The sequence below is a fragment of the Magnolia sinica genome, chromosome 3 (assembly GCF_029962835.1).
Source record: "Magnolia sinica isolate HGM2019 chromosome 3, MsV1, whole genome shotgun sequence".
In the NCBI taxonomy this organism is placed as follows: Eukaryota; Viridiplantae; Streptophyta; class Magnoliopsida; order Magnoliales; family Magnoliaceae; genus Magnolia; species Magnolia sinica.
The window spans coordinates 22,427,580-22,445,858 of record NC_080575.1 but is presented as its reverse complement, the minus strand read 5'-3'; the positions used below and the strand labels follow the sequence as shown (position 1 = coordinate 22,445,858).

The following is an 18,279-nucleotide window of genomic DNA, read 5'->3' as shown; positions in this document are numbered from 1 at the left end:
GATGGAGTGGTTCAATTGGACCTTCGATTTGCCTAGATGTTGAGGTCATTCCCTATAAAAACAATTACAAAATTAATGAACAGAGTGGATATATCAAATGCATCACGATGGACCCCACAAAGCCCTTAACAAGACCGTCCGTCCAGAACTCGTCAAACGTGCGAATGTGGAGGGGCTACGAAGGATGGTACAATAGCTACGGTCTATAGGGATTTTGCTACGGTCTAAAACCATAGCATGACCGTAGCAGATACAAATGCGGAATCCACCCTGTCTTTTTATTTTCCCCCTCTCACGAAAGTTTGATTTCCCTCCACCCCTTGGAAAAAAACCCCGTTCCCTCTCTCGATCTCCAGCACCCTCTCTCTCTCTCTTTCTCTCTCTCTCTCTCTCTCGATCTCTTGATCTTCCGCGCCCCTTGTGAATGCGATAAAACTTCTTCAACCTTCTATAGAAACCCCAACCTCAGATTCTTCCTCTCTAAAATTCTGAAAATAGAAAAGAAAGAGAGATTAAATAAGATCTCTCTCTCACGAAAATCGGATTGGAGAAAACGAAGCAGTCACTGCAGCGGAATGATAGCGTCGACGAGGAGTAGCTCAGCTTATTCTAAGCATCCTTTAAACCTCACTTCTCCCAATACCAAATGCTCCAAGGTTCTCTCATCTTTAGGGTTTCTCTCTCTCTCTCTCTCTCTCTCTCTCTCTCTCTCTCTCTCTCTCTCTCTCTTTCTATTTCCAGCATTTTGATTTTGATGAGGGATTTGCAAAACATCATATGGATATTCCACCTCCGCCAGATGATGCCGGCAACACCAGTTGTACACTTTAGAGCGATTTGTCTTCTCTTCAAGAAGGCCCTCAGCTTCCCTTCGATCCGACCCCTGTTAGCATGCTGAAGGAGAAATCTAACCAGGGCACCGACAGATTGGTCTGAAGGGTGAAGATTTTCCAGTTTTAAAAAAAAATTTCAGCTAAGCATGTTTGTTTTTATTTCTATTGAAGTCTCCACTTTTATCTCCAAATAATATTTCTTGGAGATTGGCGTGAAGGGTGAAGATTTTCTGTTTCCTTCTCATATCAAAAGGAATCCTTTGCAGTGCTCTCGACAGAAATTCATTCCCACATGAATTCCAATTTGGTTTCAGTACATCTGCATTTTAGGTATACTTCACATTCCAAAAAAAAAAACACTCTGTTGTTGTTGTTGTTGTTGTTGTTGTTGTTGTTGTTGTTTTCTTTTATAAAATGTTGTTTTTTTTCTTTTTTATTTAAATTTTAGGTGGAAGGAGCAGCTCTTGAAGATGGGAGGGGTGTAAGCATCGGGGATACTTTCTGTTCTCTTCCTGGTAAATAACCAAAATGCCCTTTTCTTTTCTGTTTTTTTTTATGGGTATTTTACTATTTCTTCTCTTGGGCTTTTCTATAATTATTATGATGATTGGTGTTGGAATGTTTTTAATGTTTTTAGGGAAGATATTGGGTGGAGGAAATAGAGATGTAGCAGCTGATGTATATCATCGATACAAGGTTTTTGCACTTTATTTGAATTTGAAGGGACACGAATTTCCTATTTGGGGCCCACTGTGATGTCTATGTGGCATCCACTCCGTTAATGATCACAAGAATTACAATGTGGTATTGAATTTGTTGAGTTGCTAGAGGATGACCCAAATTCAAAGGCTAAAGTCTCAATGTATACAGATGTATTCGAGCAAACCCCTCATGAACATGCCCGGTCCAAGAATCAAGTTCCACTCATCGGGTGGGACGTGGATGTATGAGAAAAGTGAATCAAGTGCCACTTGAAGAGTGTTCCAAATCCCTCTCACAGGCGCTACATTTAGTTGCAGAAGGGGCACATCACATCCATGGTTCTTGAGTCGGCTATGGTGCTGCTGGATTTCTTAGGGATGTCTTTCGAGTCAATGATAAGAGATTGGATTCTACTATTTTTGGTTAGATGTCTCTGGGTTGTAAGTCTGCCCATCATTTTCTTTCCTGTTCTTCTTTAGCTCTTTTTTTTTTTTTTTTTGTTGCTTGTCTGGCCTCGAGTTCTCTTAAAAAAAAAACAAAAAACATTGTAATTCTAGGCTATTTAGGTTAGATATGGCCCATTTAAAGGCTATTAGATATGGCCCATTTAAAGGCTATGTTGCAGAGGGGTCCTCAACTCCTTACACATTTCAGTAAGTGCACCTGTGCAAATGATAGATTGGTACTTTCATGCAACACTGAGAAGTTTGGACTCCATTTGGGGGTTCAGGAAAATCCAGATTAATCCTTAATCTCGATTTTAGCAGGCCCCTACCCTCCCATTACACCATTAGAAAAAACTAGAAGAATACTCTTCTTTCACTATCCCCCAAAATCGAGATTAAGGATTAACTCTCTCTAAACTAGGAATAAATACTAGGAAAACTAGAATGCGGATATAATTTGTTGTACAAGTTAAACAAAAATGAAGATTAACCTAAATTTTTTGCTTGAAAATAAGAAACTAAATATATTTATCTAGAGACCATTAAGATACTATTCAGGTCTTGATACATCATGACGCCACCATTCCTCTAATGTTTAGCTAGAGACCGTTAATTACACAATGATTCTATTCCATTGCTCTTACAGGCATGCATGTTTGTGGATTTTAATGCTTTGTGACGGACTAGAATTTTTCTGAGGATAACAATATATGGGTCCCTTGGGTTCCAAAATATCATCTAAAATTACTGAGTGCCCTGATTAAGAAAAGAGCAATAGTTTGTCTTTTATCCCATCAAAAAGGTCGAAAACCATTTTTGTCATCGCATGAAGGTAATTAAACAACCAAAAGGTGCCCCACCTTCTTTGTAGATGGGGTAGATGCAGAGTAGTGATCTTTGCTATAAAAAAAAGTTGAGCATGTAAATTACCTTTAGAATGATAGTTTGGCAATGAAACAACCAAAAGCTACCTTTTAGTTGTTGGAAAAAAAAGGAAAAGAAAAGAAAAAGAAAATACCTGTAGAATGATAGTTTTATAGAGTTGTGTGCGTGTGAGTGTGTGTGTGTGTGTGTGTGTGTGTGTGGCTCATGTTCGTTTTGCCTTGTTCCAGTCCAAAGAGACCAAGGAGAGATGGGAAACCAGCTACAGAGAGAATATCTTCCAACAACCATAATGTTGAGATTGCCAATCCATCAAGTGTTGATCAAAAGCATCGTAGGCGGTTACAAGATGCTTTGCCCATTGAGGCTCCACTAGCACCTGACTCTAAGACAAGGCCTGATGTAGTCAACAAAGGATCAGAAAAGAAGACTGAAGAACCACCAGATGCCACCAAGCGATCTTCCAACCCAACTGAAGTACCCCGCTCTCGATCTTATTTCCAAGTTTTGTGTCTGTTTCTACACCATTGCTACAATCATCATCATCATAAGCATCTTAACCTTTCTTCTAGCAATTAGGGATCGTCTTTCAAATGCTATATTATGTTCTTTGGAATCGGCCATAGCAGTCTCACAATTACCATTCATGGTCATCTAGTGACTGCTTTAGATGCAAATATTTTAAATTGACTCATTGAGTGGACTTGACCCTGCTGGACAGCCAGTCGAGTTTATGGGTTTTTGAAATACATTTACAATCCATAGGACTACGGTTAATATTATGAGAGGAATTACATGATCTTTGGTGCTGGGACATGCTTACACTCATCCTTTGCTACAACCTGTTGTTTAAATGTGCATGTCTTCCTTTCTCATGTTTGCTCTGTGGTCTGACAATTGACAAGTGCTTCCTTGTGTGACATGGATCCTACTACTCCCACAAAATATATTTACTTTCCTATTTTCAAGCAAAAATTTAGGTTAATCTTCATTTTTGTTTAACTTGTACGGCAAATTATATCCACATACTAGTTTTCCTAGTCCTTATTCCTAGTTTAGAGAGAGTTAGCCTATAGATGAACAAGCCTATATACTGGCCTCATAACTATGGGCTCATATGGACCCATAGGACCACTATCTGTGCTAAACAACCCAAATGTGTGGTCCTATGGATCCATATGAGCCCACGATGTAAACTTTTACTCAACTAATTGCATCCACAGGCCTCATAGATGAATCATCATATACAACAAAACTAACTGCATATGCTACTAGTGGATCCATAAACAGATCATACTGCTTAATAGGCCCCACGGGCTGATTTAACAGTCATTGGGGCCTCATTATCAATCAAAAACTGTTTGACCCAACTTTGATTGTCGTGTGTCTACATGTATGAATGGTGGTCCAGATGCAACATTGATGCTCTGTTGAGATCATGGGAAACAAACTCTACATAGGCTAGAATGAACTGTCAATTGCATGAATCTTCTACATAAATATATTGTTTAAGAGTCTAGATTCCTAGATCAATTGGATCTTAACATAACATATTTAATTCTACCTTTTGTTGCTACTCTTACTCCCACAGCCACAACCACTTCTTACTACATGGAGTATAATTATGTGCTAAAACTTTCTCATCCATGAGATTATAGCACTTGCTAGTGGTACTAACACTTTTCATCCATGTGATTATAGTACTTCTAATTAAGTTGCAACCGTTTAAGATAGAAATACCACAAAGAAGACACTTAGCTAAGCAACCCATGTCAATTTTACCTCTCTTATGATCATGGGTACACGAAACAAGGATATATGATCCTTGACCATGGGATATGCACACTATCCTTGTTCTTCAGTTCGCACAAGTAGGGCCCATGCGTCCATGGTTCAAATTGTTAATCTGATTGACCCACCACTGATGGACAATGCCCCAAAGTATCATTGGAAGATCCTACCATCCAATATTTGACATTTTATTAGATGAACACCAACCATTCTTTGGTTTCTATTATTAACTACTTATTTGCAAGCCCTCAACTGAAGGGCTACGATTGTCTTGTTCTTCTTTAGCTTGCCTTTTGTTGTTGCTTGTCTGGCCTCGAGTTCTTCTCTTAAAAAAAATAAAAAAAAAAAACATTTCAATTCTGGGCTGTTTGGGTTAAATATGGCCCATTTAAAGGCTATGTTGCAGAGGGGTAATGTATTATTATTATTAGCATTGAATAAAAATTCTTTTTTCATGTTTCTTAGTTTAGTTTGATTTGGTAGCAGATTTGCAAAGAGGGTTTTTTCATGGTAGCTAACATTTGGCAAAAGGATTGTTGGTGTCTTTCTCACAATCCATACATACAAATACATGGTATTATTGATAGATAACAATTTTAGAAAATTACAAATATATTATAATTATATAATAACAAAAAAAAGAAGAAGATAAACTAATTTTTGCCTCAATAGTTATCTACATGTCCCATGCATGTTTAACATGGCCATATTTATTTGAAATGGAGGGTTTCTTATATAGATAACTAGGTGGAGTTGATATTCCATTTCTTCTAATGACAAGCTACTTGAGTGTATGTGAAATCCAGTTAAGAGTCATCCTACATAGATTAATTGCATTTAGCTGATCAGATGAAAAGCTATCTACAATAAGGGGAAGTTGGAAGTTAACTCAAGTTAACGCCGGTTACAAACTGACAGTATGAAGAAAATGTTTTGTCTACCTTTATCTTGCTTAAAACCATCTTTCTTACTTTGTTGATTTTTTCCTTCTGTTTTCTTCTTCTTTCTATTGAAACTTGACACTAATGGCTAAGAATGACTTTGGTGTTAAGCCTATCTTTATTTAAATTTGTTGTTGTTCCTCTTCTTCTCATGTATTTATTTATTTATTTATGTCATTTACAACAAGTAACGGAAGCATCAGCCAATCCAAGCTGTGCATATTCATTAACGGACTCAGATTGGGGTTGGAATTGGAATTACATTACTGTCAAGCATAATTCAAAAGCCTATAAGCTCAGCTTGACTTCATGATTTAATATTTAAGTTAGATAATTGGAAAATGTTTGGGGTAACATGTGTGGATCCTAGTTGAAGGCATTACTCTCCCCACTAGAGGTGGGAGTTTTAAAGCGCCTTAACTTTTACTAATGGACACCTTGACCATGTGAATGACTCTACCCAATTCAACGGCTGAGTTTAGCTGAAATGGTTGATCTATTCTATTTTTGCCAAGTTAATTAGTATTGTTATACCTATATTAGTTGGTTTTTTGAATAGCTGAATGTTTATTTTGTCTTTGGTTGTTGCAAATTTTGCTTGTTCAGAAATGAGAAGATCAATCTTTTCTCTCGAGTATTGTCTTTCTTTTTTATATCATCTCGTTGTCGTCTTTCTCTATAATTTAGTTCTTTAGTTTCGGGGCATAGCTTTTTCATATGACTACATTATTTGTATGATGAAATTGATTTTCAGCCATGTGCAGTAAGCTTTCGGATCAAAGCGAAGCTGAGAATATGGTGTTAGTTGATGGTAAATTGATAACTAGTAGAGGCACATCCATGGAGTTCTCGCTTGCGATTGTTGAGAAGCTATTTGGCTGCAAGAAGGCATTAGATCTTCTATTAATGAGAACTTTAAATCGACATATAACTATTATGTTAGCATTGAACTTTTATGAATGAATTAAAATGAACGATTGTATTTGATTGAATGAATGAATGATTTAGCTATGAAGTATTTATCTATATTAGCTTATATGAGTTGATTTATCAGGGCATGTACTACAATGGTAAGAGATGTCATTATTATATTATTATTATTATTATTTTAAAAAAATAGGCATTAGCTACGGCTATTAACCGTTGCTATTTATCTGGAAACCGTAGCTGTTGCTAATTTCAGCCTATTGCTACAGTTCTCGTTGTACTTTTAGCTACAGATATAATCCGTAGTTGTATATACTTTAGAGCTACGGATTTAATCCGTACCTATTATTTTTATGGCTACGGATTAAATCTATAGCTATAACTTTCAGACCTATGGCTATGGTACCAATGGATACAGTCGTGCTACGGACTTTAACCGTAGTCATAGCCCTTTAGCAATGGTTTTTATCCGTAGCCTTTTCCCAGTTTTTTGGTAGTGAATGAGTACCGGGCGTCATACCAAGGCAATGCATGAAAGGGCTTATGCAGCCAATGTGAATGCGATGCAAAGTAATGTCACTGCTCATAACCATTCCACATATCAAGTATATTTTCAATCATAAGGAAATCATCGGGGTCCATTATACTGAGGAATGACTGCCACTCTATAAACCCGCACAGTCAAATGAGCATAAGAGACCTCACTAACCGCTTGTGGATAGCCAATCACCAATAAGGCTCGACGGCAACGGACCCATTTCACGAGCTGGTTAGACTCAGCCTAATAATGTCCTCCCTCACAGGCGGATAAGGCCACATCCCTACCCAACCGACTACACGACAGTGGGAGTTGCTGCCTAACGGTATAAGGCCCTCGTGCACTTATAGTTTTCACTCGGTCAAGACGTTGGGCCAGTCCCTTGGTACCATGAAAATTTTAAGAATTTCACCCTTGGGCATCCTATGCACTCAATATGCTTAAGTATCATTTTTGGTGTCCACACATCCATCCATCCATCCACGAATATCCCTGTGGAGGTGAAGCCCTAATAACGCAAGGGTGGTATCATCATGAAATGTGATGTTAGTACATAAGTCACACATACAGATCATGTACAAGCTTCAGGCACTCAATGTGCACGAGGGGAGAAACTTCATCCCTCTAAGACCACCATATAATGCAATCAATTCATACAGATGATGCATATGGGTCATAATGATGGAAGTGTGCCACCTGTAGAATACATTCCTCCTTTGAGCAAGGTCCAAGGCCTAAGTAATCCATGGCCTAATGGGCTATACACAAAGCCCAACTCATAGGCAATATGGTGGGCCCTTAAGCAAGGTTTGGGCCCAACCATGAAGGTCATAAACCCACATATTGTGGTGAGCCTTATGGGCAGCCCAGTAGTTCAACCACATGTAATTTTTACACTTAGTACAAGTGAGTTGGGCCTCACATCATAGCCCAAGTATAGGGTTAATTTGGTGGGCAGCCATGGGCCCAACTACTTACATATTATAACCTATAAACCCATCACAATAGGCAGAAGAGTATAGGCCCAAAAGTTAATTTGCCTTGTTATTCTCAGATATACTTGCTATGATCTTGGGTATGCTCGTATTGGAAATAATTATATTGTTATGGATATTCTCCTTGTAGGATCCCAGGATCGGAACCTGCCTTAGAAGCAGAGAATGGGGTACTACAGAGGTTGTTGCGGCCAGAACCGGCCATCGGGTTCCTTGTGAGTCCGGTTACCGAGTCTGGGGCGTGACATGATCAAACCTATTTTGTTTATCATTTAATCTTGACTGTCCATTTTCCATGCTGTCGATGGGATGCTTAGTATCATCTAGTTGGCATGATTTTGATTTGTACTAGTTATATGAAAGGATGGATAGAACAAATTGACAATTGATCATTACATTATCAACAAAAAGCATTGGGGATGTTGTTAATGACCCATGAAAGTGGGGATGTAATTATATATTTCAAAATGGTGGAAAAATAATAAAAAAAATAAAAAACTACCAATGTTTTGAAAATTTTACGACTTTCTTATGACATTATTATTCTATTCATTCTTAAGAAATATAGTGAGATTTTCAAAATCCAAGTATATTGGTTCCATTGCTCACAAGTGTACTAGATAGTCATTTTCCACCGAAGTAACTCGAAATTGTAGTTAAAGCCAAACGAGCTTTCTCCAGGAAGTACTAAAATACCCATTTCAATATCCCAAAAATGCCTTACACAAATATCACAAATTGTAATTTTTTTTGTATGGTCACCTAGTAGCCTGTTTAGGTGGCCTTGAAAATCAAACTCATTTCTCACCAACATGCATTATTATAGCAACCAACACTAGTTGGCTAGGCTCAATCGATCAAGACATTAGCATTGATGTGATAATGTTGTGGTTCTAATACCAAATAATATAGCAGGTACGTGGATAAAGAAAAGTGATCACCTTCTTCTTCTTAAGAATAGCCCTTAATTGCACCCAAAAAAAACAGAGAGAAATCTCTTAAAAACAAGAAGTAAAATTTGTATCATTAATAAAAAGTATAAATAAACTCATTTTGGAAAGCCTTTTAATATGATTAATATAAGGCATGAGTACTAAATCTGTAATTTTCTTGGACTAATAAATTAACTTTTCAAAATAGTAAAGAACTTTTAAACTAACTCAAGTTCTTTCTCATAACTCAAATAAGAATTTATGCTATTATAGGATTGTTTAAAGCCTTAAAATGCCCTTAAAATAGAAAAAAAAATTTACTAAAAATAGTAAATATCAACTTAATTAAATTCAAAATTAACTCTTAAACAACCTATTAAATAAATAAATAAATAAATAAACCATTTGAGAGCCAATGGCTTTTAGCATTAGCCATCATATAGAGCTTAATGATAAATAATGTGGCAAATGAGTGGATAAAGAGGATATCACCATCTTCTTCTCAAAAATAGCCCTTGAATCTATAAGGAAAAAATATCTAAAAACAAGAGATAAAATTAACATTATTGATGAAAAGTTTGAATAAAGTTTATTAACAATTCCCGTATTTAACCACTAAAATATAAATTCATAATGTTTATGAAATAATAAAGTTTCTTAAAATAATAAATTTACTAAAAGATAATAAATGACTTCTCTAAACTGACTCAAACCCTTTCTTATAATTTAAAGAAGAATTTTAAGCTATTGTAGGACTCTCCAAACTCTATCCTTTTGAAGATAGAAAAGAGTGTGCCTATCCAAAAGGAGTGCTTCTTAGAAAAATCCACCATTGAATTGCTTGATGGATTCACAGATTGATCAATTAATAAACCAAGTGAATGATCTAGAAAAAATTCTGATTGAATTAAAACCTTAATTGATGAGTAGACCAATAGAAAAAATCGATGGATTAGTAGATATGGACAATTCGATCGCTAAGGAGCTTAACACTTTTATGGTCACCCCGACGAATTCAACAAAGATCGGTATCCTTATACCTACTCAACAATAACCAAAATCCATATATTGAAGGCTCATAGTGATGATGGCAGCACCTTGGCTAGTGGATTGATGTTGAGCAACAAATGAAGCTACAGTCAACCATCAACCATCAGGAAATCCACAATTGCTAATCTTTTATTACAAAAGATGTGGAAGAAGACACATTAGTTTTGAAGAATTGTGAAGAAATAGAATGTTAGATATATTGGTTTATAAAGCTATATCCACCAAGCATTCAACATCAGTTGCTACAAAAACTAATGAAGACACTAGCAAGGATATGGAGAATTCTGAGGTCTACTAGAATTTAAACTCATGAATAAGTTATAGTTCTCAAGTGGAGGAGTCTAATGTGGGACAAGTATAAGAAATTTTCATGAATGGCCAAGATTTAAAGAAATCAAGCTAGAAATTTCGAGCAATCACTACACCAAAATCGGTGATCTAGAACACGTATAATTTTGGTTCAGAAACGACTTTAAGCCGTTTCTGATCGGAAACGGTTCTGAGCCGTACTCCAATTCTGAACCGTACTGCAATTTTAAGTGGTAACTTTCAATGTTTTGTTGGTGTGTCTAAATTGAGTGTTGGATATTCTTAGTTTTTATTATGTTGTTTTATTGTTTTATTTTAAAACACATGTACAGAATGGATTCAATTAGATACCTCTCAGTGGACCCTACAAGGCCCAAGAGGAACATTGCTCTATATGTACCACACACTATCGATTGATTCTACCTATTTTCTTACACCAAAAGCCCTAAAACCTCCATTTCGTAGACCGCGCCTCCGTCTCCCTCTCTCATTTCCCTCTCCCTCGTAATCTCCCTCTCTTTCGATCTCCCTCTCCCGATCTCAACCCTCTCTCTCGATATCGATCCAAAGAACTTGGTGACGTGTGTGGATCTCGTTTCTCTATGGTAGCTGCTCGTTTGGGCAATTTTGGTAATTTCTCGAAAACAAGGAGTTATCTCGGAAACAAGGAGTTATCCTTTTGTCTAGGTATGGAAAGAATGTAAGTAATCTGGTGGATTTGATGCGTTTCAGTGCTTTCCCTTGCAAAAATCGAGTTTCATCAGCGAAACGTTGGAAATGCAGTTGAAGTGAGTGGATTTAGAAGATTTTGGTGCTTGATTTGAAGGTTTTTGCTCAACGTTTGAAGTTTTTAAAGTAAGTCGATTGAAGATTCTTGAATTGGACTGCAATGCATTGATCTTATTCATCTGATCTACTTTTTAGCTTGATTTACCATTTCGATTCTTAGCTTTGAAGGTTTTGAGCTTATTCTTGTAGAAATTGAGTGATTCTGTTCTGTTATGATATGAAATTTGTTCATTTAACGCGGTTGAAGCCGTTGATTTTATCATAGGGTTTTGACTCTTTGATTTGAAAGTTCTGAAGGTTCCTATTATAGAAGATAGTGAGATCTACTTAAGTTTTGAAGGTTCTTACTGTGGAAGAAAACAAACTATCTACATGCATTCAGACTGATTTGCAATTTTTTCCAACCTGTTTTGTCAGTGAACTTACGAATTTGTTGCAAGTATAATTGTTTCTGTGCTCTGAAAAGTGTCTTGTTCTTCCTCGAGTCATTATTTTTGTTTATCTAGTTTTATTTTACTATTTTCATTTATGACTGGATTGATATTTATTAGAGTGAAACAAAATTTCTTATGCATTGTTGTTTTATGTTTTTCATTTCACATATCTCAATTGATTAAAAATAAGGATTACTTTGTTGCTTAGATGAACTTTCAGCATACCCAATCCATATCCAAATGCAATGCTGAAAGAAACTATTAGTATTAGAGGATCATCCCTACCTCAATACCATGAAAAAGAAAAGTGTGGAATCAACTACTTGTTTTTTTATTATTTTATTATTTTTATTTATTTATTTATTATATTTTACTTTTGGACTTGGAGGGTCAATCAACTACTAAGGAAATATAAAATGTTTGATGGAATATATGCATGGCCTGATAAAGTTGTGCATGAGAGGCCCACCTTTTGCAAAAATTAACAGTATCAACCATAATTAATTGATCCAATACAACTTTCATAAAATCAAACAAGAAATGGAAAACTCTATTACATTCTTCTAAGCATAAGAAGTATTGTGTCTGAAGAATCACACTGTTTTATTTTTTTAAGATCAGCCAACCTCACCTTAGTCGGGGCGCAACTGGAATTGCGTATCATTTCATTTATTTCAGGTCAAAACTGTGGACAACAGAGTAATCCAATAACAGCTGCATCAAAAGGTAAAATAGAAGAACTATTATTATTTATTGCAAATGCATCTAAAGCTAACTTGATAGAGGGAATCCAATACACCAACAACCAGTTGTAACACCTGGCTTCCATTTTGGTAAATCAGATCTGTGAGTGTGAAGGATTGCAGGTGACAATTGCTTCCTTAAAACAATAGCTTTCTGCAGCACTGGAATCAAGGGATTCCAAATCGAATTGCCTTGTTAGATGCTTCATAAGCCACTTTTTTTTTTTTTTGTAACAAGTCTCCCTCCTTTCCACAAAGCAAAAGAAAACAGGAAGCAAATATATAAATCGATAAGCCGCATACAAATGGGAGCGATCAAAATCATTTTTTTTTTAAACTTTCCAATAGACCTTTCCTTATCTGACAACGTCACAACGCACTTAAAGGTATCAACTAAAAGGGTGTCATTGAAACATTTAACAAAATCAGGTGCATCTTGAAGAATTGATTATGGTAAAGGTTTCTGAAATTAAGAATAGTTTCTGGTGGTGTCTTCCAATTCCATGATTCCATCAAACTTCCATTACAGGATTTAATTTGTTTACTAGCATCAATGTGGAGAAGGTTAATCATAAGGTAGTTGATTGCACCAAAAGTTTCTGCATAAAGTTCTCTGACCCATTTGGTCTCAGTATAGTAGATCTTTGTGGTGCTCTTGCCGAACATGAAATTACATAAGTACTAGCAATAACCCAATGAATGTCACAGAAGTTCATCCAAAAAATAGCTAGGGATTTTGAAAAAAAAAAAAAAACCAATTCCTAAGATGTGCTTTCTACAGTGTAGTATTTGGGTAACAGTAATACTTATGTTCAGAAAAAAGCCTCATGCATTGACTTTGAAGTGCACAACAGAGATTATTTGTTTCAACAAAAATGCATTTCTATTCTAACAACCCAAGAGAATTTTTCAAACCCATTGCCAATATAAACCTCAAAGGGAGTTTCATTGTGTTAAATATTAAAAATCTGGTAGAATTACCAAAGATTTACCTCAACTTTCCGACATATGCATTACTTCCTTAGGACAAGTCATTAGCATCAAGAGAGATTATATACTCAATATGTGCTTCGTGCCTAAACCTTCTAGCTGCCAACAAAAATTTCCCTTGATCTACCGATGCTGCAACATAACATTATAAATGAATAAGCTGAAACTTCAACCACCCATTTTGGTGAAATCTGCAACTGAGCAAGTGCTGAAAACCAGAGACATTATAATGTTCTTAGATGACCTAGATTCAATTAGATGCATTTTGTACATTAATATGAATGTAGAACCTTTGTATTGGATCTGGCCTCCTTCTAACACTTCAAACTTTCACATTTTTCTCCATTCAATGTGGATTGTTGTTGTATTTTATTTCTTAACCATCCATTTTAAGTCTTAGAAAACTCTATTCATCTAATACTTTTTGTACAGGGCTTGAACGAGATTAATCCCAATGCCGCTGCAATTGAGGAAAGCAACGCAATGGCTCTGGCCATAGTACCACCTGGTAGGTTTCATAGTGAAATTTTTTAGTAAATTGATTTAGGGATTGTTTGGGTGGGAGTAGAAAACAAAAACCTCATTAAGAGGGATACTGTTTTCCATCTTTTTCCAATCCAAATTACAAGCTGCGATAAATGTGTAGGGAATTTAATTTTCAATATCTTACTAACCTTCATTTGTGGATGATCTTGGCTTCTCCTTAGATGATTTTTGTACATATTCAGTATTCCATCTGGAGCTGGAATGGAATGTGATTGGTGAGTATTTATTTATGTTCTCCATCCTTTTGGGCTGGAATGGAATGTGATTGGGAAGGTCCAGATGAAGTGGATCAAGAACCTGGCCCACCATCAGGTCACGTTCTGCAAGCGCCGAGGCAGGCTGCTCAAGAAAGCCAAGGAGCTATCCGTTCTATGTGATGCTGATATCGAGATTGTTATATTCTCTACTCATGGCAAGCTTTATGAACTAGCTACCAAAGGGTATGCATTTCTCTCATTTTCCATTACATAGGTGATACACCTGTCCATGATCTGGACTGTTCATCAGCTAGGGTCCATTAGATCAAGTCAGCTTAGCATGGACATGTGATGAATGGCTCAGATATCGCATAAGCGTTAATAAGCTTAGCATTTTTTATACATGTTATTCAGGTGTACTTAATTTCAATTATGGGGTTTTTTTCTCTCTCATTGAAGTTTATGTATTTTTGAAATTTATGGAAGAACAATGCAAGGTTTGATGGAGAGGTATATGGAAACATCAGGAAAAATTGATCAAACTATGCATGGTGGGCCAAACAAGTAGGTGAGTTCCTATCATACCTTTTAGTGTTATAAGTCTTAGGCTCCATTTGGTCATCACATCAATCTTTATGAATATAATTTTTTTCTCAAACCAAATGGAGCTTAAGCCTTTTTTTAACTTCGCCAATGCAACTTCTTGCATTGCCGATCCCAAGCCCGGGTAAAGGAGGAGGGAGAAGGGCATCAAGGTGAGTTGTGTCCTTTTCTTCCACATTTCTTTAATGCAACAGTGCTAGCAACAAATATAAAATTCAGGTCTAGTTCTTATGATTGTAGGGACAAATGCAGATCCAGTGACCTTCAATCCATTAAAACGTGCCACAGGATCTCCCACAAAAAGCAGGTTTAATATTCATCATCGAGTTTTAAGTGAAACATCCAGGCAATTCCTAGTTATAGTGAATGTGTTTACTCCATCAAATTTCGCAGGAAAGTATGGGAAGATCCCCAAAGAACTGAAGAGAATAGGGCAAGTTTATCAAAAGAGTTTCAAGTTAACTCAGACACTGGACCACATTGAGTCTGAGTTGAGTCACAAGTTTTTAGCCCTGATTTATCCATGCATGTGTTCATGAATTTATGTACTATTCAGGTTCTGATAGATTTTGAAATGCAAGAATGGAACTGTGATGGGCAGGTCTGCTATCTAAAAAGTTTGGCATGGAATCCATGGTTGCCAAACATGGCCTAAATGTTTCAGATGGTTAATGCGTGGAGAGGATGGAGTCTCTTCCAAGCTTTGCTTCAAACACTGAAGAGAATTGCTTCTAAGCATGGTGTCTCTATCCCTACTGTTGCTGTGAAATACATACAAGATCAGGTAATTTCATCTTGACCACTAATTCAAATATCACATCATTGATTCCTTCCCAATTATAAATTTCCTTTTCCAATGACCCATGGGATTTACTCTCTTCTCTAATAGATCCATTGAAGATGTCATGTACATGACCTTGTAGGTTGGCAAATAAATAAGCAGACCTTATACACTTATTTTGGATTTATGCGTCAGATTAACATAACAGACCACATTTTGTTGCATGACCTAACTGTCATTGCATTGACCCTCTTCCATAGTTCTATGTTGGAGTTGAGCTCATTGCTCAATTGGATGGTGCTCTAAGCTTTAACCTTGAGGTCACAGGTTCAATCCCAGCTTACCCATGGATAAGGCTTCTATGTTAGAGAAGGTAACAATGTAGCAAATGAACCTACTCTAATTGAAGTGGTTTTAACTGTTCCATGAGAGGGCGAACTGCCTTGTCCTTTAGTTCATTTTAACATTATCATGTCAGTATCAATACCGAATATTGAATTTGATCTTGATCTTTTTTGGCATATGGAAATACCTTTTCAGGATGAGAATGATACTAATTACGAAGAAGTGGAGGTTGCGGATGAGTTTGACAGCGACCTTGATGAAGATGTGAGTATTTTTACATTTTTTTTCTTCATTCATCCATGAGTAGTTCACATTTCAAGTACTCAATGGGCTTTCTTGCTAGAACAAAAGAAGAAATCTATATGTTAGTTGATTTCATGAATGTTTTATTTTTGAGGTATCTTGTGATGCTTTGATCGAAAGGCTTGACTTGTTTTTGTTTGACCCTGTAATGGTACTGGTTGGCCCGCCTATTGATCTGATATTACCCATCATGGGCTGGGCCATGCTATTTTAATTTTTTTTGTGCCTTATTATTTTCAGGTTAAAATAACCAATCCAAAGAAACATTGTGCATCCTAACACGAGCATTGTTTTGCCTGGGATGACATGCAACATTATAGGTGATCCTCTAGTTTTTGTTGTTGAATAGTCACTCTTTTGCATGTTTAATTTTTCAATCTTTTTGTTGTTTTTTGGCTAATCAAATTGCTTACGGTCTTTGTTTTGATTTTAATAGTTACGATGCAAGCCCAAAAATGAAGCTCTGCTTGATGTGCAATGCAAAGACAAGTTCCTCTTTCAGAGTATCATTGTAAGTCATGGTGCAACCACAAAGGACCATGTGTTTTCTCTAGGAGTGGAGCACATCATGGAGGATTTTTATTTTTATTTTTATTGTATTCACACAATTGTAAACTTTGTTGTAAATATATATAATTTTTATTATGAAGTTGTAAGCAATTTGTTTAATATTAATTTTTAATTGTATATAATATTCTTTGGTTTTTAAATATAAAAACAAATGTACAGCTTTTATTGGCCATTCGAAATAATGAAAAATACCGGTCCAAAAATTTAAAATTTGACCATTGAGAACGGTTTAAAACCGTTCCTAAAATTTTGTTCCTATAATTTGAAATTGACCATTTGCAACCTTAGGGAACGGTTTGAAACCGTTCCCTAAGAGTCTGTTCTTAAAATTTGAAATGGTACTTGATACGGTATTGAACCGTTCCAGATTATATGCGACGCCTCTTTTAGGAACGGTTTAAAACCGTTCCTAAGGTATTTAGGAACAATTTAAAACCGTTCCTAAATGACGTTTTTGGTGTAGTGAATAATGAGTCTAGTACACACTATTGCATCTATGACTATTACTTTGAGACTATTACTTATCTATGACATTGGAAAGTTATAGTGCGGTGTGGGCTAGAGTCTTGAATCAAACTTTCTACCATGATTTCTTTCAATCCTGACCATCCATCAGATTTTCCTTGACTTGTCCTACATTGTGACCCACCTATATTTAAGATGGCCCTAATAATTGGGCATGGGTGATTTTATCTAATAACAAAGCAAATCCACAATTTAAGTTATGCATACATGCATCCAATTGGCAGATGTGAAAGCAGGCAAAAGAGGACCACCTTGTAAGGTCATGCTATTTGGAAAACAACTCGTGCTCTTTTCTAACATGTCATGAGTAGATATGAAAAGCACTCATGTTTTGTCTCACCCAACTGCATCCATAAACATGGACAAAGCATTTGTCTAAGTGATGTACATGATACCCAGTATTCAAAGTATCAATATCACTAAATGTTTTTGTGGCCGGAGATCTAGAAACAATATCAATATCGTCAACAAAATCTTCGATAATTAGAAATGTAAGAACTATTAGGAAAATGGTGGAATTGTTTAGTCAAACTTCAAAAGATACTAAAATACATATATTTACATGCTTAGGAATAAAAAAATTTATAATAAAAAAATTACATACATAATAGGTTTTCATTTAATGGGGGCCTAAAAACATCTGCTATGGTGAAAAATCATTCCAATCATGCCATACATCCCATCTATCCATATAACCATTCCATCTATACTTCTAACCATAACATTCCATCCAAACATTTACCTATATTTTAAAATATCCATAACACACAATATTTCATTGAGAAACCATTGACAACTAGAAAGGAAATGAAATATTGTGGTCTCAACATCACCCGTATTTTGGTAATAATAATTTCATGATATAATTAATATTATCATCGAAAATTTGAACAGTGCGTGTTATGGGGAAAAATGGACCGACCAATGGGAACAAGTCAAGTCGGAACCTTATGGACTCAGCCGAGCCGCATAATAATAGAAACTCCAAACCCCGAGCTTAACATCTCGCCAGAAAGAGGGATTGTAAACCTCAATAAAAGAAATCCACAAACTCGACTAAGGGCTAAGGAGACAGCTCGGCATGATCCAGCTCAACGCACCCTCGGC

The 18,279-nt window shown here is 36.1% G+C and overlaps 4 long non-coding RNA genes across 4 annotated transcripts; 3 read left to right on the top strand and 1 right to left on the bottom strand.

The window, feature by feature from the left end:
• The first annotated feature begins 987 nt into the window (after positions 1–987).
• On the top strand, positions 988–2,033 carry LOC131241462 (uncharacterized). The gene is made up of 3 exons (XR_009169040.1): positions 988–1,163; positions 1,282–1,348; positions 1,471–2,033. It is a non-coding gene; the product is annotated as an uncharacterized LOC131241462 (long non-coding RNA).
• Positions 2,034–10,533: 8,500 nt separating this feature from the next.
• LOC131241461 (uncharacterized) lies at positions 10,534–11,499 on the top strand. The gene is made up of 2 exons (XR_009169039.1): positions 10,534–10,976; positions 11,079–11,499. It is a non-coding gene; the product is annotated as an uncharacterized LOC131241461 (long non-coding RNA).
• A 436-nt stretch (positions 11,500–11,935) lies between these two features.
• On the bottom strand, positions 11,936–13,451 carry LOC131241460 (uncharacterized). The gene is made up of 3 exons (XR_009169038.1): positions 13,305–13,451; positions 12,388–12,474; positions 11,936–12,283 (listed from the first exon to the last, which is right to left on the bottom strand). It is a non-coding gene; the product is annotated as an uncharacterized LOC131241460 (long non-coding RNA).
• Positions 13,452–15,102: 1,651 nt separating this feature from the next.
• Positions 15,103–16,863, top strand: LOC131241459 (uncharacterized). Its single transcript, XR_009169037.1, has 2 exons — positions 15,103–15,802; positions 15,970–16,863. It is a non-coding gene; the product is annotated as an uncharacterized LOC131241459 (long non-coding RNA).
• The last annotated feature ends 1,416 nt before the right edge of the window (positions 16,864–18,279 follow it).